The sequence below is a fragment of the Sphaerodactylus townsendi genome, linkage group LG10, assembly GCF_021028975.2.
Source record: "Sphaerodactylus townsendi isolate TG3544 linkage group LG10, MPM_Stown_v2.3, whole genome shotgun sequence".
Lineage (NCBI taxonomy): Eukaryota > Metazoa > Chordata > Lepidosauria > Squamata > Sphaerodactylidae > Sphaerodactylus > Sphaerodactylus townsendi.
The window spans coordinates 69,685,407-69,713,127 of NC_059434.1; the positions used below are offsets into that span (position 1 = coordinate 69,685,407).

Below are 27,721 nucleotides of genomic sequence, written 5' to 3' on the forward strand. Positions count from 1 at the left end.
CAAAATGATTCATAAATAGACAAGATAGACACCGCCCGGTGCCCTTCGGGGATGGGGTGGTATAGAAATCTAAGTGGGGCAGTATAGAAATCTAAGAAATAAATAAATAAACACATAAATAAGTAAGTAAGTAAGTAAGTAAATAAATAATAGATGGTATAGTACTCCTTCCTTCTGGTGTACCTATGCTAGAACTGGCATCCATTTCTCCATTTCAAACAGTGCCTGTATGAAATGTGTACAGGGTCATAATGAATGCATATTTGCTAGTTAGGTCTCAAAAGAGAAAGACCTAACTGGCAAGGTGATATCTGTGTAGAAATTTTTCCATATGTGAGATGACCTCTGCTTCCCAGGGCCACAGTAACCCTTTTTGATTAATGCCATCTTTTATGTTTATATAGGAAAGCCTATATGTGGTAAAGATGTACCTTTTGTCAGAATGGCACACCTTTGTAAATGACTTTGATAATGTAATGATAGGAGCAGAGCCGGGATTCCTCTGATCTAAGTCAACTCCTATTCGTGCCTATTTGTAGAAAAGCGACAAAGATATATGGAGTCCCATAATGATTTTGGCTTATGTTATATCCCTGAAAAATGCCCTTCATACAAATTTATATATCTGAAACATTTTGCAGTAACCCAAATAGTAAAGATTTGTACCTGCGAGGTCGATGGCTGGACTTTTATAACACCAGTTATCTAATGTACCCAACAATAATGGTTTTTATGCACCTGAGCTGTGGTTACTCATGACTTTAAGAAATAATTTTCATGAAACTTGAAATAAAATCTTTATTGAATGCTTCAGAAGTACCTTACTGTTTCTTATGTGGCTTTTCTCTCTTTTCATCTATAAAGCAGTATAACCACACTGGTAGCATTTTCCTTCTCTGAATCTTGACCTGCATATGTGTTTCTCTATCAATAAGTATTTCTCTATATAAAATGTACAGAACTTCAAGGGCAGATAGAATGAGAATGGAGGAGTAGCATAAGGAGGCCAGTGCAGAGGGAAATGTACTGAAAAGCTCAAAGGACGCAAGCCTTTAAAAAGTCATTTTCTCTTTAGAATGTCATTAAATTAAAGTACAGTTGGGGTGAATCACTACTAGGAAGATGAGAGTTCATCCATGTCCCTGCTGATTTGATTCTTAAGTCCTTCACCAAGTTGGGAGTCTTTACAACTGCCGTTAGTTAAGAAAATCTTCTTTTCTATATACTGTAGATTATAGGGAAAGTCATTTTAGAGTATTTAGGGCCCCATCCAAAGGAAGGGGACAAATCCACTCTTGGTAGTGCCTACCATGCCAGCAGATACGCCCTCCCTGGGGCACGTACCCGGCAGAGGGGTGATCTTGCTGTCATGCAGCAGCTGCCTTCCTGGCACTGGAACATGACACTGGATGTTACACCAGCGTCTCAGGGCTCCTGCTGTTGCTGGCGTAGCAGGGACAAAACATCTCTGTTGCAGTGCAATCCTGGGGGTGGGGGGTGGGGGGTGGGAAGAACTCTGAATGCAGAGTGACTTCACAGCTGTCATAAATGCCACTCAACACAGTACAAGTGACATCCCTGTGGCAGCAGGGAGCTGCACTGCTAAATGATGGCTGGGCACAAATGCTGCTGAGGTGCCAGCACTCCTCTGGTGCAGAAGCCCCACCAGTGCTGATGGGGGCAACTAAAGTTGACTTCTTGAGCCCTTTCAACCTGGGAATGCACCCTTTTGCTGGCATACATGTATGCATCAAAAAGGGTGCCACAGCCCATTGGGCCGCACAAGGCCTTTTCACTGCCCTCATGGAATGTTCCTAGTTTTCTTGCTGGGCGCAGCACGGCAAGCCTCTTTGGAGGTAGCAGGACTGTGCCATGCCCAACTGCTGCTCATCTGCCCCCTCTCCAGGATTGTACTGCCAGTCCCTTGCCTTGAAAACCCTACTGAGTTGCCTTAAATCAGTTGACAGCACTTTACACGTGCACACAAGTCTTTCAGGGCAGCTGTTGCATGCTGAATAGGAGCTGCTGCAAGGAGCATGATGCAATAGGAGCTGCGGAATAGGAGCTGCAGCAAGGGAAGCTGGGGAAGTAGTTGCTGCAACAGAAGTAGATGTTTGCCTCGAAGTAGTGACAGGTTTGGGCTGCTTGATGCAGCCAATTCTCCTTTCATGCTCATGATTAGATCCTCGTGTTCCACAGAAAGATCAGAATGAACTGAAGCATACTGTGAATGTTGCTTTCATACTTATTCTATTCAGACTGCTTCCAAGCAAAGCAGAAGGCATTTCAGGCCCTATTATTTAGAGAATGGCTACGGTACACACCTTTACAGGAAACGCTCTGGCTGTATTATTGCAAGCTGCATAGAACCTGATATACTGGGATTTCAGAGCTGTTTGCTTGGTTAAGCTTTTATGGGGTGTTCTGAATGAGAGTTATAACCTCAACAGCCTTAAGGCATTTGGGCAAATTGTGCTTGGAGCATGCACAATTGTGTGTGTATGTGTTTTATTTTATTTTATTTTTGCTTATGGTGTATTTACTTAGATTTGTGGTTTCCCTTATCCCAAGGGCTCAGAGCAGGTAACAGTATTATAAAAAGGGCCAGTTCCCTATTGAGTCGCAATCTATAAAAATGAAGTGAATGCAGAGAGAAGTAGAGGGGTCTAAAAGGAAAGGCAGGAAAGAGGAAAATACAGTCACATCCATCTACAACTACATTTTACAGCACTATTAAAACAGGTTAAGGGGGCAACCAACTGCAGACAGGCCATGCAATTGTTATTAATATTCTGAATACCTTTGACTTCTTTTCCAATCATAGAGCCACTTTGCCTTATACCTCCATTATGTATTCAATATATTAACAAATTTGGGTCCATCACTCCATTGCTGGGCTGCTTCTCTGCATCCAGCTGCTGTAACCTTTCTGATAATTTTGCCCATTTAATACAGCAGTGTCCACTTCCTTATTGTAACACTTGACATCTTAAGTCCTCGGTCAAAAGCTAGCTAATGGGCTATATTTTGAATTGCCCAAGAACTGAACAGTCACAGCATCACCATGTTCAAAATGCAAGGAATTCTCATGGTGGTTACTTCCAGGCCAAATGCTGAATCTTTCTATTAACTATTAAAGGTCTAAACTGAGTGCCAGTGTGGCATAGTGGTTAAGAGCAGGTGGAGTCTAACCTGGAGAACTGGGTTTGATTCCCCACTCCTCCACCTGAGTGGCAGAGGCTTATCTGGTGAACCAGTTGTGTTTCTGCACTCCTACATTCCTGCTGGATGACCTTGGGCTAGCCACAGTTCTTTGGAACACTCTCAGCCTCACCTACCTCATAAGGTATCTGTTGTGGGGAGGGGAAGGGAAAGGAGCTCGTAGGCCACCTTGAGTCTCCTTACAGGAGAGAAAGGTGGGGTATAAATTCAAACTCTTCTTTTTTGATCTAGATCAGGGGTAGGGAACCTGCGGCTCTCCAGATGTTCAGGAACTACAATTCCCATCAGCCTCTGTCAGCATGGCCAATTGGCCATGCTGGTAGGGGCTGATGGGAATTGTAGTTCCTGAACATCTGGAGAGCCGCAGGTTCCCTACCCCTGATCTAGATTATTTGGAGTGCCTGCTCATGTATGTTTCCCACAAGGTTTCAAATCATACGCATACTCAAGGGCCCCAAGTTTCTTGGACACATTGCCAGGCATGTGGAGCAGCAGTGAGAAGTGGGCATCTAATGAAACTGGTTCTTTGCCAGTGGAAAGTTTGGAGAAGGAAGCATGGCATAAAAAGTATTCTATTGATGCAAGAATAGGAGGGTATAACTTCACTTGACTTCCTTGTATCCAGTGGATTGACTTTCCTTGGAAGTCCCACAGCCCTGAAGTCATGCTATGCTATGGGAAAGATAGGGAAACATTTGCCACTGGATGGAATCTCTGTATGGCCCTTTCCCCACTTACCTTTGCTGCCCTTTGCTGCACGCTACTCTCAGCGCGCAGCATCTCTGGCGCGCACCTGGGCGTCCCCACAACCCCGCGCTCTGCGCGGGGTCATCAAAAGATGCTGTTTCGAGGAGCACCAGGGATGCCGCATGCTGAGGGGGCGCGAGAGCGGCAGCGTCGGGGCGGCTGCGTTGTCGCCGCCCCTGTAATGGGGAGTTCCCCGGGACCCCGCGCTACTTGAGGAGAGTAGCATGGGGCTTAAGGTGAGTGGGGAAAGGGCCTATGATCCAGCCAAGTGGAAATAACTTGAAGTACCTTAAATATTGTTGGAGCAATTTCAAGAAAATATTACTGTAATAGATCTCTTATATCTCTCCTGCCTTTATATTTTCCTTCCTCTGCAGGCCACGATCCTTTTCTTTCACACCCTGACTTTCTCAATTTCTGTTAGACTTCCCCAGTCTCAGAAGCTAAGCAGGGCTGGCCCTGGATCGTACTTCAATGGGAGACCACCAAGGTAGTCCAGGTTTGCTACCCAGAGGCAAGCAATAGCAGACCACTTCTGAACATCACTTGCTTTGAACACCCTATAGGGTTGCCTTAAGTTGGCTGCAACTTGATGGCTCTTTCCATTACCAGAAGACACAAGATTCTTCAGTTTCCTGCTACAATTCATGAATAAAGCACAAAATTGGGGAGTTGGTACAGGTAAGAAGCTAGTGGGCAGAAGAAAAAACTGCCAAAAATAAAGCTCATGATCAACTCTTCTCTTGAGCGTATTGTCGAAGGCTTTCATGGCCAGATTCAACTGGTTGTCATGGGTTTTCCGGGCTGTGTGGCCGTGGTCTGGTAGATCTTGTTCCTAACCTTTCGCTTGCATCTGTGGCTGGCATCTTCAGAGGTGTATCACAGAGGGAAGTCTGTTACACACTGTGTTACACACAGACTTCCCTCTGTGATACACCTCTGAAGATGCCAGCAAAAGATGCAGGCGAAACGTTAGGAACAAGACCCACCAGACCACGGCCACACAGTCCGGAAAGCCCACCACAACCAGTCTTCTCTTGAGCCTTATTATTTTAAAAAGTAATTAAAAAAAATAATCATAAGGCCCAAGAGAAGAGTTGGTCATGAGCTTTATTTTTAGATACAGCTTTTTCTTTTTTCATGCTACCATCCATGAATAAGCATGAAGCTGTAGTGACATTGTTGCTGATGTAGCTTCCTGAATGAAAAGAAAATCATCCTTGCTTGATTGACAGTGTTGGTTTTACTTACGTTTATGTACTTAACTGGCATCCTATGTGGTTGTTTATCCCCACTTCACTAAGCAGTATAGTATTTGAAAAGTGAAACATTGTGATTTTTTTATATTTGCATTGTCTTTTTGAGCTTTTGGGAAATTATTTTCACCTGAGCATTAATTAATGTCTGCTTGCCTTGCCTGTTTCACTGGTTTTTTTTTTTTTTTTTGTATTTTGAACTGGAAAGCTTAGGGGAGGAACAAATGCACTGGTATTTATTTACATTTGAAGGTTTTATAGTAGGTTGTTTGCTATAATTGCTATTGACATTATTAAGTGATAAAAGTTAGAGCATGTTTTATTGATTACTGTGTTTCCTGAAATACCTATAAAAGAGATCTAGTTAAGATTTATATGCTCTAACAGCCCATTTGTTTCTGAATAATTATCACTTTTAGCATGCTGTTGCTATGCATTGTCGAAGTGCTGGTCTTGCAGCTCCTTATTCATTCAAAAAGAAGGCTCGAAGATTGGATAACAGACAAAAGGGTGGGGCTATGTAAGGGCCAGTGTGAGTTTGTCTCAATAATATTGGTGCATCAAGTGTACTTTTAAATTACCTTTTCTCCAAATGGTTCCCATTATTCACTTGTTTACACAGTGGAGGCCGTAGTTACAGAAAGAATAATATCTGTCCTCCATCCCTGACATTAGATGACCCAGCAAACTGTCCCTCTGATTAACCTTGACCTAAGAGACCAAGGACCAGTGGTGAAGCTATAATGGGGACATCCAGGGACATTTGACCCGGGTGCACCCCAGTTAAGTCACGTGGGGGGCGCAAACTGCCGCCCACACCCTCCCCCTTCCCCCTCGGCCCAGCTCCGCTCCAACAGACTGCTCCCGATAGAGCTGGCTGACGGAGCAGTCTGTTGGGGACTGCCCCGCCTCCAGCAGAGCCGGCTGAAAGAGCAGTCTGTTAGGGAGGGGCCAGGCAAAGGAGGGAAGGAGGCCCAGCCCTGCCAGGCTGTCTGAGACCACCACAGCACCAAAGGTAAGTGGGACGTGGGGGAGGGGGCACGACCTGACCCAGCAGAAGCCCTCCCTCCCTCTTCCCCCACACCAAAAGCCCAGCCGGGCCTGCGGGGGCCCGGCAGAAGCCCTCCCTCCCTCTTCCCCCACACCAAAAGCCCAGCCGGGCCTGCGGGGGCCCGGCAGAAGCCTTCCTTTCCTCTTCCCCCACCCTAAAACCCCAGCCGGGCCTGCTCTGGGCAGTGCCAGCTCTCCAGCCCCCAGCCAACCACCCACCCCCAGCCAGCCTGCTCTGCCCATGGATCACAGGATCCATGGGCAGACCCAGCTCTCCTTGCGCCCCCCCCCCGCCCACGCCCACCAATCCCCTTTGAAATTACCTGGTGCAAAAAAATTGTTTGGTCATGGTGGGAGAGGGTGGTTGCCTGCCCCCCCCCCGCAAAACTCAAATTCTGCCCTGGGCTCCATTCTACCTACCTACACCTCTGGCCCAGGGTAAGGGAAATACATGCCTTACAAATATTATTTCAGTAACAATAATTTCCACATAAAATTTTGAAATTGTGTGAATATGTTTAAACCACACAATTTATCCCCCTCAAGTTATTAAAGCAGGAGTCCCCAGTATTCAGCTCATGGGCGCCATGGTACCAGCTGATTTTTTTTCTTGCTGCCCACCAATGGTTATGGGTGGAGCCAGGTGGGGATCATGCCTGGAAGGGCCTCTGATTTGGCCATTGGAGATGTGATTGACTGAGTAGATTTTTAAAAGGCTTTTGGCAGCAGCTGCCACGATAACTCCAGGATCTTCCCAATGCGTCTGAAGGTAAGCCGTGTGCATGCAAAACACTAGGTATCTTGTTCAGCCAAGCCTCTACCTGAAATGCTGAAGTGAGTTATGTAGAGTTATGTATAAACTCACTTATGACATTTTGCCATTGTCTGCCTCCTGTGGCAGACATTTTGTGGTCCCTGCATTCGAATTCCAGAAGCGCCCATGGGCTTTAATAGGTCTGGAACCCCAGAGTTAGTGTTGCTAATAGGATGTGAAAGTTACATGAAATGCTTTTTTAAAATGTATTTGCTTAATGTGAATCAAAATGAACATGCTGAAGCAAACTGCACTATTTCGCCCCAGATTTTCTGTTTCTGATTTCGTAGAAAAGCCCCATCACTGATACATGGGAACACTTGAACATGCCTAAAACACATAATCGTAGAATAATCCTTCTGGATTCCAGCCTCTGTGAAATATTGTAGGTTAATACAGAAGATTGTTATACTTCTGCAGCTTTCCTGCGCACTGCATACAATCATAAATGCATAGTTTGGGAGGACCCAGCTCAGATACTTACTGCAGTTTCCTTTTTTCCATCATGCACAACAAAATATGTGATTTGCACAGAAGCCCAATTTGTGCAATTCTTCTAAAAAAAAAAAGTCTTGCATGCCTATAAGCCTACATGTGGAGTTTCACTCTTTGCCCATGTACAGATGAAAGATGGTACACACTCTTTCCTTCCACTGATTCAAGAAGGCTGCCTGTCTTCTAAGTGTGTGTCATCCACTCTTACACTACACAATGAAAGCTCCCAGCCCAATATGGACATGGGCTGGAATTTCAATATCCTTTATGATTTTTTTCAGTAGTTCAGATATTTTTAATCATGGCATGTAACTGATATATATATAGAGAAAGAAAGCCGAAGGGAAAGCAGTCATTTTACGTGTGTACCTAACTACAGATGGGCATGCATAAGATACCTTCATAGTGCAATCTTCAATAGTTACATCCTTCTAGTTCCATTGAAATCAATGGGTTTTGAAAGGTGTAACGCTGGTTAGGATTGCACTGGTTAGGTATTTGGCCCATAGGTGGCTTTCTAGTGTAATTAGTAAATAATAATAAGACTTTCAAGCAACTTTCATTTTTGTTGAGTCTTGAAATGACTGGGTTTCTTTGGCATATCAGGGTGACAATATTGCCAATTGTCAAACGAGAGACATCTTATATTACCAGTTAAATATTTCAGTGTCCTTTAGAAAGGCCCAAGTTTTCGATAAACTTGCAGAAAAGAGACATGATTTGGGCTACAATATGAGCTTTCTCTTTCCCAGCTGATCAGAGAAAATGTCCGTTTGAAAGAATGTTATTGACAATGTGCTCTGGGTTTCAACCGATACAAATGAAGGGTTCTCTCGATTGATTTAAAATAATAATCAGTTTTTAAGATGCTTGGAAGCTGCTGTTGTAATCAATACTGTCTTCAGTTAGCTTATGCAGACTCAGTTGTTCTTAATATTATGGTTTTAATATGCTTGTCATGTTTCCATTAGCATTGCAATTCAGGTCTTTGGAGCATATCGCTCCCTCTGGATTAGTTGCGTAAAGTTCTGACGCACACACATACACAATAGGAAGAATATGTAAAAGCACTGAGAAAATCCGAAAATAATAGTGTAATAAACTGAAAGCTGGTTACTTTGAACACTATTGTACTCGAAAACCATTTTGGAAGTTGGAGTCCACTTCTTTTTGAATAATACAGCAATTAAATAACCCTAAAATCTTTTCTGCCCTGAAGGAATGGAAAATTATGTTTCCTAGGACTATGTGAATTAGGGACTGTGATTCTTCCACTCTCGTGTCAAAAGACAAATTATATGCTTGCTGACTTTGCCATTTGTTGACCTTCATGGCAAAGGTTGACTGCTTGGCTTTTTCTAATATTTTAAAAACTGCTTAGTTAGTATAAAATATTGCAAGCTGGTTTTATAACATTATTAGTCATTTACTTACGGAATTAAACAAGCACCTGTCTAGGAAATGGTTTCTCTTAGCTGTTTAAGTGAGCCTTTACAGCTTAGAAATGGGCCATTTGCACAATTTTCATTTTCTTTTTATGATTTCTAATAACGTAGCTGTTTATATTTTCAAACACTATTCCAATTATTCTTCGTAATGTAAACCTCTGCTTTGGAAAACAGATAAGGCTCGCAAGTAATAATTTTTCTGTGACCGCTGTGTTGATTGGAGATGGTTCATATTGTGTTATGTCCTGTGGGTGGACAGACAGCATATTGAACAGCTGACCTATTCTCTGCTGTATTGATCATTCACTATCCAGAAACCAATAACAGTTAATACAGACTTGTGTTGTCTGTGACAAGACTACTGCCATTCTGAGCAGCTGCAGTACAATGTAAATTCTCATTCAGTGTCATTACCATAATGGGAGCCCCTGCGTTCCTTCAATGGATGAAGATGCCTTGTACAAACTATGCCCTCTGCCTCTGAGCTGTGACCCTTCTTGATTTTGTGTTGTGTTGTTCAGATCTCACATTACTTCACTGGGGCCCCTAAAATCATTAGCGTCCCAAACCATTGCCTGGTTTGCTTTAAAACGGAACTAAATATGTTGACAAGACTCTCATTTTTCTTGCTTTTAGTGCCTTGTATAGCCCTAAATGAGAGCCAGCGTAATGGAGTGGTTAAGGTGTTGGACTAGGACCTAGGAAATCCAGGTTCAAATCCCCACTCGATCCTTGCCAGCTTCCCAGGTGACTTTGGGCCAGTCACACACTTTCAGCCCTGATCCTGGCTGTTATTTGGATAGGAGACCTCTGAGGAATACTAGGGTTACTAAGCAGAGACAGGCAACGACCAACCATGTCTGAAAGTCTCTTCCCTTGAAAACCCCATGGGGACACCATAAGTCAGCTGTGACCTGACAGGGGGAAAAAAAACGTCAAAAGGAGGTAAAGGGCATGAGTCTGAAATCAGTTCATATTTTTGAGGCAGGATTTGGTTTTATTTTCTTTTTTTGCTTTCTTTGCATACTATGCTGTACAAACTAAGCATTCAGACGAAGAATTCTATACTTTTAAGTAGAGCCAGACATATCCCTGTTGGTTTTTTTCTTTCAAAACGCTAACTGGTATTAAGTGCTAAGAGAGTGGGCTTGACTCTAGAGGTTTCTAGAAGTCCCACGTGTCCCTACACGTTCTTACATCAACTTAAAACACATTCTAAGCCCTCTTTTTGATGCACTTTCTTTTCCAGGCATAATAAAAGAAACATTGCCATTGCATGTTTTTTTGCGGGGGCTTCTGGGCAAATTATGCAGAAGTCCTACTGACTGAAAATATTCCCATGTAAAAGCAATAACACAGCAGTAGATTTCCTTTATCAGAACTGTAGTAGTGCACTGCCGACCCAGCAGTGCCGTAGTAGAACGTTGGGACGCCAACGGACCTGCTAAGGCGTACCTTTGCCGCCGGGTCGCGACGCGACTCCCCAATTCTCATCCCCCCCCATGAGTCACCGGTCGAACTGTCTGGCTCAATCACCGGGCGCAGGGACAATGGTCTTGCCCCCAGGTGAGGATTAGGCTCAGACGCGTACGCTCCTCTCCGCACGTAGCCAGATGAGATCATGCATCACATGATGATCTCCCGACCTCCCGCTCTCCGAACTCCCCCCAGTCCTCCCTCCTACACGCCCCCGATAGAGTAACAATAAAAGGTGCCAGGAACCGCAGACGGGAGACTCGCTAGGGAACACGGACCTCCTCGGTCTCCCGCTGCTGGCGCATCTCCACCAGATGTTATTCCGCTCGTTCGTTTTACGCTGACCGTATCGACTCATGTTGCATCTAAACCCGAATCCTCAACCTCCACCCCGTTCACCGTCGCTTGGGAAGGGTCAGCGATACCGGTCCGCTGATCGGCGATCCAGGGACCACCATATTAGACGCTTCGTCCTGGATCGGCGCGATCCAGAGACACGCCGCCCTAGGACACTCTTCGTCCGACGGAACACCGTGAGTATGGGAGCTTGCAGCAGGGCTTATGACAAGCACGCTGGACTTAACTGAAAGCTTAACGAAATGCTGCAGGTCCCCGTAAAGAGAAGGGGAGCGCGAAATTGGTTGAGGAGATTGAAGCTCAGTGTCCATGGTACTCCAGAGGTGGGGGGACATTGAATCTTTAAGGACTGGAAAACATCGGGCGCACTCTTTCAAGATAGAGCTCACGATGTCGCTGCTACTGACGGAGATTAATGTTTGTCGAGTCAGCCTGGTAATGACCCACGCTCCCTTTGCCAGGTCACTTCGACATCTTTCACCTTCAATTTCAACCCCGAATTTCTATCCACTAAATTGGACGCTTCGTCCTTCTGCCCCGCTTCACCCATTTCAACTCTCCGCTGCCTCAGTCAGCCTTCCCTTTGCTCCGCTTCTTCCTTCTGAAGCCACTGTGACCTCCTCACAGCGCCATCGCACGGCGCTGGTTTCAAAACTCTCGCAGAACGATAGGCCACATCTGCAGAAGAAAGAAACCTGACGGAAGACGACATGCCGATATATTCTGCATTGTGCCCCATCCACTTCACAGATACTGAGGAGATGGCATAGTTCGGCTGGTTGTCGAAAATCGCCTCTGAGCTATAATATCCTTACCGAAATCTCGCGAAGCACGCGGACGTGAGTCACTAGCCCCACGTGAGAGGGCATGCTGAAGCCATCGCTAAGGAACTTCACCTAATGGTTCCAGATGACTGAAACCACCTTTCGCGATGCTCCTGAGCCCTGGGCGCTAATTTTGTGGTCTGGGAAAGTGAGTTCCCGCCAGCAATGTTTCCAACAGAGTTTTCACACTCTGGCGGCGCTTACACCGCTACGCTTCAGCTTTACGGCTTCGATGCTTTTGCCAATCCCAACGATCATCAGGATTGTACCGCTCTGAGGCCACCCCATGCGGTCGCCTTCTGAGTGCGCCTATAAGCGCATTTGTCAAAGTCCCCAATGCCGCCAGCCAACCCAGAGTTTCTCTCCCTCCATCCGGCCAAAAAAACCCCAAGAGCTCCCATATGCTGAATTTGTGAACAGGCTCCAGGAAGCTCAAGAGGCAGGTAGATAGCTTAAGAGGCCCAAAACGAAGCTCATGCTAAGCCTGCGCCAAGAGAACGCTTCCACGGAGTGCCCGCGAGGAGCAAATCAATGGCCTGGGCAAAAATCCTGAACTGGCCCGACATGCTTAAAGGCTTGCCAGGACATCGGATCTCCAGCCCACCAAGTTAGCCTTCCTTTTCGCCAGAAAGCACTCTCCACCGCGGGAGACAGTCTCAGGATGACTGCTTCAACTGCGTAGACCCGACACTTCCGGCGGGGAGTGTAGGCAGCCCGTGGGGGGGCCTACAACCCCGAGGGAGGAGGGTCCTCAGGGAGGAGAAGGCGCCACCTAAAACCCGGTGCCTCCACGTTGCCAGAAGGGTTTTATTGGAGGAAATCCACTGCCCGCTGGAAACTTCCTCGGCTGGCGTTTCCCAGCCCAGGGACCAAGCGAGGAGAGTACTAGAGCAGACCCAAAACGCCAGCGTCTCTGCCGAAATCCAATTTCCCTCGCGGGTATCTCGCTCGATGCACTCCAGCCTATCTCCTTTTAAGAAAGTTCCCTCTAATGCAGGTTCTTTTGGTTCCAACCCGGTATGGCGAGCCTTTCCCTACCGGGACAATTCGGCTAGTGCTGCCAGTATTCTGCCGCGAAACAGGGACTGTTCATCGCCCTCGGAAAGCGATCGACTCCACGCACTGGGCGACCCATCCACCTCTGTAGGTCTTCAATAAACATCCCACAGGAGCGCTGCCCGCTGGAGCCAGCGTTGTCGCCAGCTGATTCTCTTGCCCCATCGCGCCGCTTCGTTGCCGACTAATAAAGGCTACTGAGCCCCAGCAGCCAACATGGCGTAGCCTACACCACCGCCGCCGCGAAAGGTGGAGACATACCTTATCCGGGAGCTCCCGCCCATATCTGGAGAGCTCGCCATAGAAGAGATGTAGTTCATGGGCCTGGTGGACACCGGCGCTGATGTTACTGTCATCAGGAGCAGCCGAGTGGCCCCACCAGTGGCTTCCACCCAGGGGCTTGCCCGCCAAGACATCTGGGGGGGTGGGGAGATAAACCGGCGAAGACGGAGCATCCATCGCCTTCACGGTCAACAGCTCCCGACTCGAAGCGTAAGCTTCACAGTCGCTTCCCATCGCTTCTGTGACATATCCATGTCGAGAAATCTCTGGGGAAGAGACCTCGCGAGTCATCAGGTTAAAGCGACTCTGGTCTGGGATGGGTAAAGCCGCCACGACTCACTGATTCGACGATAACCCCTTCTGCAGTTGCCTCTAATTCCCACAGGTAGAGCATTTTCCCTCTCCCTCCTCTTCTCCTTCTGTTTTTTCGACCAATTTGGGAGGGCTACCTGGCTGACTGGCCCTCCCGAGACAGTAAAATCTGGGCCCGATCCCGATACCGTAGAAGTACTGTCAGGACCAGGCCCTAAACTAGGGATGCTGCCGCGACCAAATTCACCCTATAAACCGGGCTTGCACCCAAGCAATGTTGTTCTCCGGTTTTCGCTGACTTATTCTCGACCTTCTGGCCGGTGTCATTTCTTTAAGGAAGCGTTCCGCGGCGGCCCGGTTATTCCCAAGATAATTCGATCACAAAATTCTAGCACCATCCAGCTTCCTGCATTAGCCACCAAGGTCAATGCGTGTAAATGCAACTCCCTTGCAAAGAAACCCCCCCTTCCTTTCTCCTCTTTGTGTCGCGGTGAATTTTGCCTCTAATTGCCTGATTGCTTCATTCCCGGATGCACCTACATCCCCCCAAAGGTGCTTCCAAAGCCCCTTTGTGTTGCTGATTAAGCCAATGCATACCCACAATCCCCAAGGACCTCGCCTGTTCCCTCCCCCCCTCAAGGCTCCGGGACTCCTCGCCTTTGACGCACCTCTGGATGACGCTCTGAAGCCGAACTTCCCACCAGAGATTAAGCCTCTACCTCCTGCCCCTCCCCTGTCAAACAACTAAAGAAAGAGGAGGTAGGGCGCTCCCAGGAGGAGTTGCATTGTGCAACCTTCACAGGCTGCAAAACAAGCCTTCTTCCTTCCCCATATTAAATCTTAAACACTAATCCTCGATCCCAATCTCCCGCCATCCGCTCTCTAAGAACTGAGCTCTGGCGGATTCGCCCCCCCCCCCGTAGTAACCTGGGAAAGGGGGGTGTGTTTCAGTCCCTCTTCCTACAGGTTCCTCGTGGACTCCGATTACGCCACTGACAGGCCAGCCCAACCCATGGAATGGCGCCAGGAGGGAAACCAACCCCATCCCGGAGATGGAACAGCATCTCTCTAGGAGGATCCCGCCTTGTGCTTGATCCCAGTATGGTGGAACGCCGTCGCCAACTTCCAAAGACCCGGAATGACCTTGGGAGAGGTCCAAGGCGACCACCAGCCAGGTCCCTAAGCTTGCTGCTGCCAGCAAGACCACCCGAGACACCCTCGAGAACCTCTGTGCCGCTCTCTTTTATGATCATCACCACCAACTCCAGCGACCACCATCCTTTTGCCTGCTCTGCTGCCTCCTGCTACGATGGCATGATCGGCCCACCCCTGGCGAAGCTTTCACCAGACCAACACATCTGGGGAGGCAGTTTGCTGTCCGCTGCCAAGCGCCTCAATCTTTCTGCCTGGGCCAGTAAGTACCTGAGGAGTCGGGAGCCTGCTGAGCTCCTGCCTGCTCCCCGCTCGTAAAAGCACCCGGAGACTTCCTAATGAGTCTGGGCTGAGCCCCTTCGGATGAATGCCTCATCCATCAGATATCTTCTATGAGCCGACTGGGGACCCGTCGTCCAAACCCTCCGGCTGGCGCTTCTTTCCCTTGTCACTGCAAGAGGATTAAGCTAATCACGAAGGTCCAACACCTGCGCCCACATCACCGGGCGCAGCCGAAGCGGAGAACCTAATTCCGGGCCCGATTCGCCGGCTCGGCCAGTTGGAACTGCAATAACATTGGAGGACATTCCCCGCGGTGTTCGGAAACATCCTGCTCCCCAGGGGCTGGTTCTGGACCTCGCGGGAAGGGAGGACGCTTAACTACATTCCGCCCGAATTTCGTCGGAACTTTCTTTGTTGCCTTCAGTTAAGCCTTCACCATTGTCCCTACCCCAGGCTCCACTCCGGAGTTCGGACGCCGCCCGCCCGCCGCCGCTCCGCCTCCTGCTGCTTTCGACTTCCACCAGTCGAGAGCCGGACGGTCGCTAAAGCTCATCCTCGAAGCGTGAGTTCGCTCTCCCTGTAGCGAATTTCCTAGTGGGAGTCCCCGGACTTCGCTTTCCTACAATGTTAAGACTATTGGTCGGCTGGCTCTGTGCCCTTCTCGGCGAAGTCCATCAACTCTACCTCCCACCGCTCTGGATGCCCTGAGCCTCCGAAAGCAGCAGGAACAGATCTGGGCAAAAGCGTTTACCCTAGACAATCGCGGTACAGCTTATTGATTATTTGTTGTTGTTACATCACCAAGGTTGTGCGAGAATGTATTACATAATATAGTGTTTGTTTTAATCTTTCTGAGTAATTCCCAGATTGATCTACATGAAGAGATGCGTGGAGCTGCAAGAAGTTGTAATCTAATCTGAAGTATGATGTTTTGCCCCATTGGTGGTCAGCCCTCTGGAGCTGGCTATCGGGAGGATGATTGAGAATGCTATTGTACAGTCTCTGCATGGGTATCGCTCTAATTGCGTGCCTTGTTATCGGATCTTGTTTGGATTTCAATCGCGTGTCTAATATTGCCTGTAACGTGTAAAGTAAACCCCTCGCGATTTCCCCTTTACCCGCAGCCAAAGTTCTAATGTTGCACAAGCCAGCTTGGCCAACTTGACCAAACGCAGTGAGAGGAGACAAAAGCCGTCCCTTTAAATCGCCCCTTATGGCGTGCTGCCCCCCCCGTTTTCTAAAATGTAATAAAAAAGGAGGAGATGTAGTAGTGCACTGCTTCGACCCAGCAGTGCCGTAGTAGAACGTTGGGGACGCCAAGCGGACCTGCGGCGGCTCTGCCTTGCCGGGGTCGCATCGCACTCCCCACTCCTCATCCCCATGAGTCACGGGAATTGCGTGAACTGTGCCTGGGCTCAATCACCGGCGCTTAGGGACAATGAGATGCTTGCCCCTCAGGTGAGGATTAGGAAACTCCAGGCAGCTGCACGGCTCCTCTCCTCGCAGACGTAGCGCCAGATTTAGGAGATCATGCATCACATGATGATCTCCCCGGACCTCAGCTCTCGGAACTCCCCCCAGTCCTCCCTCCTACACCCGATAGAGTAACAATAAAAGGTGCCAGGAACCGGCAGACTGGGGGAGACTTCAAAGCTTAGGAACCGCCGGACCTCCGGTCTCGCCGCTGGCTGGCGATCTCCACCGGAGAATGTTATCTCCGGCGATCTCGTCTTCGTTTCTTGCGCTGACCGGCGTGGAGTGCGAACTACAAGAACAAAGTTACATGGTAAATAACTTACAAGGATAATTTGTAATTAGTACATATGCTTCTGAATTAGTCTTGATGGCTAGATTGATAATCTGGTGGCAGCATCTGAATCATTTTAAATTCTTTTACACCGTTGGGTACATGTTTGACTATCATGTGTTGTGGGGATGGGGGAGTAAGGGTTGGGGTTATTTTAATGTCATTTTATTGTTGTTTTAATTGTTTTATTTTATGATGGTTTTTATTGTGTTTTTAAAAATTGATTTTAACCTGTGTAAGTCGCCTAGAGATTTATTTATAAACATTTATACCCTGCCTCATACTAGCATCTCTAGGGGACTTACACAGGTTAAAATCAATTTTTAAAAACACAATAAAAACCATCATAAAATAAAACAATTAAAACAACAATAAAATGACATTAAAATAACCCCAACCCTTACTCCCCCATCCCCACAACACGTGATAGTCAACATGTACCCAACAATGTAAAAGAATTTAAAATGATTCATATATATATATGTGTGAATATATATATATGTGAATATATGTGAAATGCACATTTTGGGTTTTCCCCAAGTTTAGTGTGGCAGCTGAAATGAGTCTTGTGATGCTTTAGCAAGTGTATTACTTTGCTAGATTGACCTTTAATTATACTGAGTACTGTTCAAGATTTTTATCCAGATGTGTGACCTTTTTCTGTGTAAGCTGGTGTGGTATGATCTGAAATTGGGAGGGAAGGTGGTATGGTATAGCTTAAGTGTATCAGGTCTTGGAAGCTAAGCAGGAGTCAGTACTTAGATAAGAGAGCACCATGAAAGACAATGACAAACTAACTCTGTTTCTGACTTGCCTTGAAAGCCCCTTTCTGGGGTTGTCATAAGAAGGTTGTGACTTGACCAGCATTATCATGTGTATAATCTGAACCTGTAGAGCCAGCATGGTGTAATGGATAAAGTATCAATCTTGGGTCTAAGAAACTCAGGTTCGAATCCCCACTGCCTTAGAAGCTTGCTGGGTGACCTTGGGCCAGTCACATTATTTCACCCTAACCTATTTATTTATTTATTTATTTATTTCAATATATATCCCGTCCTGTCCCCACAGGGCCCAGGGCATGTCACAACATAATTTTTTTACAATATTTAAATCAGTTAAAATATAAATAATAGTACAGTTTAAAACAGTGACATTGCTCAGGGTTGTGAGGATAAAATGGAGGAGAGGAGAATAAATAGCTGTTTCTGGTCCCCAGTGAAGAGACAGGTAGGTATAGATAAAGTAAAGAAATAAAGACCACCAGACCACGGCCACATAGCCTGGGAAACCTATTACAACCAGTTGAATCCTGCTGTGAAAGCCTTTGACAATACATTAAAGAAATAAACTTGTCTGTAAATGATTTGAAGCATGATTATGATAGCAGGTGTCCAAACTTGCTTTCACAGTAAGATGCATGTTAATCAACCTGATACCTGCCAAGTTAAAGATACAGAAAATAGGGATTCTTAGTTAACAATCTCAGCCATTGTGTAGGTATTAGTAGCAGTTGTGTGTCACTCCTTCCTGTTTGGATTATTCATTTTTCCATTAATCTTGTCTGAGATAAGCCTGCTCAAGTAGCAAAAATGTTAATAACATCATCCACGTGATTTTAATCTATTGGCTTCAATTCAGCTAAATCCTGTTATTTGGTTGCATTGATTTAAGATGTTTAAAACAACATCAGCCATTGATTTTGTTACTCTACAGTTTTCCTTCAAAGCAAGTCATCTAAAGACAAGTAGGAACTGTAATGTAGGTCTCAGTTTAAACAGGGAAGGCATTATGATTGTTTTGTTTTCTTCAGTTATTTTTTAGAAAGTGAGTAAGGATGTTTGGTATGGGTAAATGGGAGAATTATATTTTTTGAGTGCCTAGTATGTAGTTCTCTTGATTACTACTTCTTTCCTTCTTCTTCCCGAAAGAGCGCAATAATGCACAGATTGTGTGAACTCACTTGCACAGTATTTTAGTACCATAAAGGAACAAAAACGATAACCCAGCTACACAAAAGATAATACCATGGCTACTTGAAAAATAATATTTTTGCCTTTTCTGACCAGTATTTTTAGTAGCCTGTGCATCCTAAAGTGTCGCCCCCCCCCCTTTTGTGGCTCAGTTCATAGTATGAAAAGACTTAGAAAATTGTATTTAAGTAATTTTCTCAAGAGCATTTGATGTAAATTATACTAATATTGTGAAGCACTTTTGTATGAAAGCACTCTTGGTAACTGAGATAAATTAAGCTTTCTGAAGGTTGGCAGTAGACACAGTTCATTATGACAAAGAAACACTATTCATTTCAAATCATAGTCGTCTCCTCATTCCTAGTAGGAAACACATTTCTCGTTTATCACAATAGCAGATTCTTTATTCTGAGGATGACAACACCTTTATCATTTCCATTGGCTATTTCCTTAACAATAAATAGAAAATTCTCAAGACTTTTTCAGCTACTGGTTGCTCATGGAGCTCTTCTTATTGATTGTGTTTTTGCCTTGTAGCTTAGACTTTTCCTTCCTGTGGAAGAACAAGGTACTGTTCAAGATACGCTACAAAACTCTTGGAGACAGAATTTTATTTTTCTCTGGCCTAACTCCAAAAAGATTGTGTTAACTGTCGTATTGTTCTAAAGCAGTATATACAAAACCATTTCTCATATTGAAAAAAAGCACGCATGTGGAAGTGTTTACAGGCATCCTAGAGAATATATTTTTGACTATAATTTAGGTTTTTTAAAAAATTATATGATTGATTTATTATACAACATGGGAATCGGCCAATATAATAGTTAGATCTGATTATTATAGATCTACTGATGTCCGTTTTCTTGTTCCTATTTAAACATTTAAGTATGTATGTAAAATATTTTATATGTTTCTGTAGTACATCCAAGTATTTCTATAGTACATATTAAAGACAGCTTACAAAATACAATAAAATCCAATGTAATACAATAATCCAATAACAGTAAAACTCAATAAAACCCAATAAAATGCAGTAAACTCATGAAATCAAGACTACAATAAAATGGACCCACAAAACCTAAATTGCTGCTTACTAAGATCTAGATGTTAAATGCTGCGTGAAATAAAAGCATCTTCACCTGGAAATGGGAGGGTATCAAGGAAGAAGCACGCTGGGCTTCTGTAGGAAGAGTGTTCCAAAGACTGAGCACCATTTCATTCATGTAGAGAATAAATGCCAGATTTTACAAGTGTAGGACTGTAGCCACTCATAGCTGTCCAATAAGCATACCTGTATACTATACAATTGCAACCCTATATTTGTTGTATTCACAATTTGCATTTTAGTCGTACATTTTAAAGTATCCTTTATGTATTCATGCAGCGTATTCCTTCAATAGAGGTTGCCATATGGAACAGGGCCTTTTCAGTGAAGGCCCAGGACTGTAGAATTCCCTCCCTAGGAAAACATATCTAGCTCTGCCCCTTACAATTAGCTTTCAGTGAAAACATCCACAAATAATTTCACAGGGCTTTGGAGCTGATTAATTTTAATTACTAATATTTGAACTCTTACATTCTGAATTTGAATCTGTGAGATTTTTTAAATCCCTGCTAAGTAGTTGGTTGAATTTTTCTTGATTTAGTTAATATTCCAAGAGGATGCAGCCTGACTCCATTTCAGGGCACATTTTTTGGAATGTTAGTGTGCCTCTGTGTGTATGTCTGTGCCCTGGTTTAATTCTGCTGCTTTCTGCTGCCTGCCTGGATAGACCCTCTCCTTATTCTGTGCCAGAACTGGTTTGCTGCTTGTTTGAAAATGTATTTAAAATATTATTTCAAGGTTTTCTCTGTTTTTTCTTTTAGTCTTGTTGAGTTGATAGGGGGACTTCAGTTTTCTTTCTGATTCTTTTAAAAATACTTTTCCTTGGTTTTGTTTTGTGCTGTTTTTTTAAAAGGATTTAAAAGGCTTTTACTGTTTTGCTGGATAATCTTGGTTTGTAGAATTTATAACTGTTGTGCATTTGAATTTTTATTTGTGCTTTGTGTGTGTGTGTGTGTGTGTGTGTGTGTGTGTGTGTGGGCTGGGGGTGGTGGTGGATTTTCCAAGACAGATGGACAATGGTTGTCCAATGGTCCAATATCTGGTTGGACAATGGTTCTCTCAGGCTTGCTGGTTCCATTTACATTTGAAGGCTTTGGGGTAGTTTGGCTTCTGGCTTCTTTGCCCTGGTGAAAGTGTGGAATGTTTGCCCCTTAGGAAACAATGGAGATCAGTAGGATGGCTGGGGGTACCCTGTTCAGGGGCTCATGGAATTGGAGCTCTTGATCCAATTCACTTGACATCTGGGGGGACTTTAGTAGATAAACAGGACTTGTCTCCCAGCAATTTTAGGTTCATTTGCTTGAATGACAGTGATTCCAGCAGCCCTTCAGAAAGAGTCCCCTCCCCACACGCACACACAATGGAAAATAATGGCTCCTGCAATTTTTAGAATTTAGGAAAACAAAGCAAAGCGATGAATCAGAATTCTGAAACAATATGGGGGACCTGGATACTCCAAAGTATTGGTATGGAACCAGTGGTGGGATCCAAAAATTTCAATAACAGGTTCAGATGGTGGTGGGATTCAAACAGTGGCGCCGCCGCACACACACACCTCCAGTCCCTATTGGGCAGGGAGGTTGCTTTGTAACCCCTTCTCGGCACTCAGAAAAAATTAGTAACCACTTCTAGAGAAGTGATGAGAACTGGTTGGATCCCACCTCTGTATGGAACCCATTCCTGAGCTCCAAATGGGAATAATATCTTTTCTTAAAAAAATACACATCCCTGTGGAATTTGAAAAGCAATTACAGATTGTCTGTGGGGTGGGTGGGGAGGGGGTGAGAGGGAGTGTGTGTGTGTGTATGTGTGTGTGTGTGTGTGTGAGAGAATGACCTGTACACAATGGCTGTAAAAGGGAGCTATTTCCCATCCACCTCCTCTCTCAACACCTCTGTAATGGATTCAGCCAGACTGTCAGTTTGCACAATTACCTACTGTGAAAATATTTTTAATAACTAGTCCAATCTTTGAAGTCAAAGCACTGGAACAGTTTGAATGGGGCTTTCAATACTCTGGAATATTTGACATCCATGAGTAAATGGCAGCTTGGGTTATATGGGTCTGATTTTTCAGTAGCTTGATCTGCATATTGTATTGAGTCCTCTAAGGACAAGTTTCCAGCAGGAGATCAATCCAGCTGTCGGGAAGTGCAAACGTGCAATGTCGAGTAAAGTACATATTTCCCTGTACGCAAAATTCAATGTACTCTCTCTCTTGTTCAGAGATACCCTTGACATTGTATCTATCAGCATGTGCTCTAATAAGGCCATGAGCATTCCTGTGCCTTTTAACATGGTAATCCTGGGAGATTTTGATATTGCCTTTGCTATTATTTGATGCCTTTTGCACGAACTTATTTTTGAAATTGAACAGTACTGCAAACAGCCTTGCAGGCTTATGGGTGCTTTGGTATCTCTGAAATAATACACATGTTTATTACATAGACAAGTAATATTAAAGAACAGCATGTCTTAGAAAAACTGCTCAGAATATGGAACAAGATAATGAAAAATTGCACAAAACTGAACTTAAAATTACTTAAAAATCTAACATTGCAAACCGAAACTGAATGATGCCCTTCCAGGCCTATTGAAGAATGTTACTCTGTTAAATATTGCATTGTTAAAGGTAAAAGTAGTCCCCTGTTCAAGTACCGGGTCATTACATTTCTAGGTCATCACATTGCAGTTTTTAGGAGGCAAACTGTTTATGGGGTAGTTTGCCATTGCCTTCCTTAGTCATTTACATTTTACCTCCAGCAAGCTGAGAACTCATTTTACTGATCTGAGAAGGATGGAAGACTAAGTTAACCTTGCGCCGGCTATCTGAAACTTACTCTTTCTTAGGCAGGACATCTTGCTTGCGTGATTCCCACCTTTCCTTCAGGGAGGCAGGAACAATTTTTTTACCACTTCCTGTGTCCTGTAGTTGGAGTCACCCTTCCATAGTTCTTTTCCTGCCTCAGACAGGGAGAGCTGCGTTGGGCATAGGCTCTGAGTCTTATACTAACTTTCCTCTGCGTACTCTAAAAATCTTCATTTTGTTCCTTATTGTCTATTTCTCCTTCATCCTTTTCTTTTCTTTCTTTCTCTTTCTATCTTCAGCACCCAGGCAGAGTTAGGGAGTTTAGGAGAGGTAGGAGAGAGAAATTACTTCCTGCAATTTGGCTTTACTGCAGATTTTCAATTTTCTGCCAAAAAAACTACAATGCTACAAAGCAACTACACAGTTGGAGTTGGTGGCTTCATTCAGCACCAGTTCTCTATGGCCCGCTTCAGACAGCCTATGTCAGAAGAAAAAAATGTTCCTCTACTGGAGGGATGGCGGAGCTGGAATATCTCTCCATCAACTGGGGTTGTGAGCATTCCAAGGACAAATAGCAATTCGATCTGATCCCACTTTGGAACCCAAGATGTTGCCCAGATTTCACATCAACGAGGAAAATTATTCACCTTCATTATGTATAAACCCAATATGTCTTATGGAGAGTTGTGGCACAATCTTGATATTAGAAGGGTAGTTAAGTATCATCAGGACTAGCCTCATTAGTAAGTCAGAATTCCTTTTGGTTCCATTAGCATACTGAATGTGGGGAAACAGGTCCAGGGTCACTATAACCTCCACTCAGGCATGGATAATTGAAACTTTCAAACCCACTAGTTGGTTGCACCAGTAGGAATCACTGCCCATTTAGTCAGAAACTAATGTGGCATTGGCTAAGTACACCTTGGTGGAAGAAATATTCAAGCTGCAAACTCGTCAACAGTCTCTATATTGTTAGACATTACAAATCACATACATATATTTCAACTGATGCAGCCTTCAGACAAAGAGTGCTGCGACATGAAGTAGACATATAGACAATGACCCACCCATCAGATAGGGACACTGCTCTGGAAGGCCCAAAACAAGATGTCCTCCTGCCTCAGAGGGAGAACTGACTGTTGGATACTTATGAATGGTCCTTTTCTTCAGAGGACAGGAGGACATCATGGCCCTCCCCAAGTTATTGTTTCTGTATTCTTTAAATGTCTCCTCCTTGTTGTACACCAATTACAGTTAGTTCTATTCAAGCTGTTGAACTGATATTGGACTTACCCGAACTGAGAAAGGGTGACTACCACTAAAGGAGATGGGAAGTGGCAAAAATGTGTTCCTTCCTCCCTGAAGGAAGGGGTGGGAGACACCCAAGCAAGATGTCCTCCTGTCCTTTGAGGAGTGTGGAAACAAATCTGGTTCACCAGATAATACTCTGTTGCTCATATGGAGGAGTGGGTAATCAAACCCAGTTCTCTAGGTTAGATTCCACCTGCCCTTAACCACTGTACCACACTGTCTCTTAAGTGCTATTTTAGTACAAAGCCAGAGGATAAAATTTCCCCCTAAATAAATAAATATGAGCATCATGAAATGTGGAGGTCTTTAATTCAGAGAATGTCTATCCTAACATTTGATAAAGCACAACTGAGCTAACCAGAGTTCACAATCCCTGGTGTCCAGTGCCATCAAAATAAACCATAGTAACGAACGCTAAGGCTTGGTTTTGCTCCCATGTGAATCCAACATTCTGGTTTCCTCACCTTCATTCTTTACCTGCCTCTTATGAAGCGACTTGATAGGTATCCCTGACCTCTGTTGAAGTAAAGGGAAACACGCTAAGATTAAACCAGGATGTTCACATTCATACACCCTCTGAAAACACAGCTGACTAACTGAAGTTGACAAACCAGATTCAAACTGTGATTTCCGATCCCGGCATGATGTTTTCTAACACAAGTAGAGAAGTAACCTTTATTTGGACACTCACACTGGCCATTGCTAATTTCATTCAGCCATGGTTTCACATGATACTGCTCGGATAGCAGAGCCAAAAGGTCTTTTGTTCTCCATTGCTTTTTATTGGGGTGGGGGGGGGGGGAAGAGAGGACCTTCATCTGCTGCTGGGCTTGAAAGGTCAGCTGCAAAGATCACCACAGGAAGATGTAACAGAGCAGCAGCAAAGACTGCAGCCTCGTCTTTATAGCCTGGTCTTTCAGTAATGACTTCAGGAGTATGCTTCTTTTTTTTATTGTGGCCATGGAAAATGCTGCCTTCTATTCTATTCTAGAAAGGAAAACAGACTTTTTTCGAGTGCACATACAAACTGATAATATGATTTGTTCCTCTGACTGGTTCTTCTGTAAGAAACTGTATGTTCAAAATCTTTAAAAAGCTTGTCTGTTTTTTTCTCTTGGAATAATGAATACATGGTATGGGGAGTGTGGCATTATACATTATTGAGATCTGCCTTCTATCCAAATCCTGTTCTCCTCAGGCTTCACTTTAGGCTTTCATCCTATTTACCTCAATATAGTGCCTAACAGCTCGAGGGGTGAGGGTGGGATGGGTGGGCGTTGAGAGATTCTCTTCCACAATAGCAGCTTTAGAGATGGAGGGCAAGATCAGGCTGCCCAGAATTTGTTATATGCAGTTAAATGCAGAATTTTTTTAAAAATGCAAACAGCTGGGATTTCTACTTAAAGCGATAATATCTGTTCTATCTGTCTTTATTGCAAGACATCCCTTAAAATATTTTATCAAAATTTTCTCATATAATAAAATCACTGCCTCTACATTGATAAGTTCTGCTTTGAAGGAGAATAATATTGAAGAAAGCGGACGGGCCTTTTTTTGTGCATGCATCCTGGAAGAATCCAAGTTTCCCCCCCTCTGTAATAAAGATTTCTTCCTGAGGGGTTTCAGTAATACAAATCTAGCAGCACGTTTTCTCATAAAGCTACGAGACTGTTTGTTTGTTTGTTTAAAAAAAATCTCATTTTGCTGTGGATTATACTTTCCAGCAACTTTTATATTGTATCTTTTAAAATAACAATTTACAGATAAGATCACAGAATGTGTTACATCATGGGTTGCCCCCCATCTCCTTATCAGATGTGATCTTACCATTATATGATGACACATAATGCTTTTGGTGCCAATGTGATTAGTTCTTTACAAATCATATAGAAGCTGCCTGTCACTCGAATAGATGTTCGCCTAATAAAAGTTGCTTATGTCTCACAGAATATGAAATGCCTGGATTGTATACCACATGGGGCAAGAAGTTCCTGTATTAATAACAATGATCAGAATGTCTAAAGGTTATTTCTCAAATGATTTCCCCAGCCTTTTTTGAATAGTCAAGACTAATTTTTATATTAGAGAACAAAAAAGTTTATACTTCAGGAGTAGAGAATGGGTCTTATTCTCATTGTCACTTCCATTATTGAAGATTGGAACCCAAGATAGTTGAATCTTTCATGCACAGCATCTTTCTGTTGCGGGGAGGAGTATATAAGGCTGGGACCCATCTGGTCCCCATAGTTGTTAACCAATTCTCATGAGAACCTTGAGAATTAGCCTCTCCATTACTGTTGTATATTCTTATCCTGTTACATGGATACTCAGAGAGAGTCAAGAAAACCAGAGGAGAACCAGTTCCAAGAAAAGGCCCTCTCTGATAGGCCCCCCCACTGATATTGAGAATAAGCACGCTTTCACAAGAGACATTTTTAAAAATGGTTCATTCACTATATTCCCAGTTCATAAATTATTCCCTTTTTATTTTTTAAATTGGGTTTGCTCAGACCCAGAGGAGACGCCAGAATAAACAAAGATGGGGGCAATTTGAACGTTGTGTATATTTTTGAAACATAAATAGGAAATGATCATATTCCTTCATCCATAAATTTAACAATCTTTCATAATTTCTCTGAGCGCCACTTGATGTCATCCATCCACAATGTGAGCTGATGATTATACTGACCAAATGTGCTCATACGTGTTAGTGACAAAGAGTGTTTCTTTTATCATCTGTAATGTGCACAGGAAGAAAATTTTGCTCACATTAGAACCTCACTTTCACACCTGCTATTTGTTAAGGAACAATCTTTCTTCACACCATCTTTTTTCTAACATAGGATTCTACGTGGCTTGTGAACAACGAAACAATTCAATGAAAATCAAAGCCAATACCAATATAACAATATTCATGGGCAAGCAACATCAGGAAAGAAAGAACTTACATCTCAAAATCCCAAGTAAACACAACAGATTTCTCCTGTCACCCCCAAAAAACAAGAAAAGGAGGTGGGCAAGACTTCCTCATGGAAGTGTGTCATAAATGGAGCCCAACTGCAGAAAAGGCCCTTTTCCCCACACCACTCACCTGACTGTAGAAGTCAAGTGTCCCTGGAGAAGACTTCCCACAGATTCTCAACAGGGATTTTGGGGGAAAGCCAGTACCATATAAAACATGTTCATAATCCAGAGTTAAGACTGAAAAAGCTTCTAATTTCTTGCGGCTAAAATTATAAAAATTGTCAAGTATTCCCCACTTCCACAGATCAGTGAAACTCCACTACTCACCGCCGAACAAAATCCTAACTTCTGCAAATGCCATCAGTGTTATCTATGGACCAGACAAGAATAGAAAGAACCTTCTCTCACATGCCCTTTCTATTTGGCAGAAAGAGTGGTGCTGAAGTATATCACTCCAGGCAAGACACAACATATTGCAGAGGATGAACATGTTGGTAATTCTCTCTGGTAAGAGATACCTTTTCATTACAGCACAGTGCACTGAGGCAAAACACAGTGAAGCTCACCCTTGCGGGTGTGTGCTGGCAACAAAAGAATCTTGTAGTTTCTCACTAATAAGAGGAGTCTTTATTAGTGAGCTCCATTCTGGATAGAAAAGTGGTGAGATAGGTTCTCTGTTCTGATCTGTCTAGCTGGATGGGGAGAGATGCTGTCTGCATCTTTCTGCACACATGGTGCAAGATGGACAGTGTGTACACAAATGGTGAAGAGCTGAGTAGAAACGGGAAGGAAGGAAGTTTCATAAGAGTAGCAATTTACACGTCAAAAGGATAGTGTCAGTGCAGTAGAGAAAAGGTGCCCCCTCTTGACCCCCTCTACCTTTCTTACTCACTGATCAGACCCCCTCTGTCACTGAGGCAGAAAACAGTGTAAAGTCCTTCACTTCCAACAGAATGAAAGGGAGCACACCACTCCCTCATGTA

At 44.2% G+C, this 27,721-nt stretch overlaps 1 protein-coding gene and 1 long non-coding RNA gene across 2 annotated transcripts in view; one reads left to right on the top strand and one right to left on the bottom strand.

Annotated features, from left to right (window-relative positions):
- STPG2 (sperm tail PG-rich repeat containing 2) overlaps positions 1 to 27,721 on the top strand; it is a 255,436-nt gene that overhangs the window by 198,601 nt on the left and 29,114 nt on the right. The window lies entirely within an intron of this gene.
- Positions 18,951 to 27,077, bottom strand: LOC125439687. The gene is made up of 3 exons (XR_007245562.1): positions 26,866 to 27,077; positions 24,239 to 24,290; positions 18,951 to 19,135 (listed from the first exon to the last, which is right to left on the bottom strand). It is a non-coding gene; the product is annotated as an uncharacterized LOC125439687 (long non-coding RNA).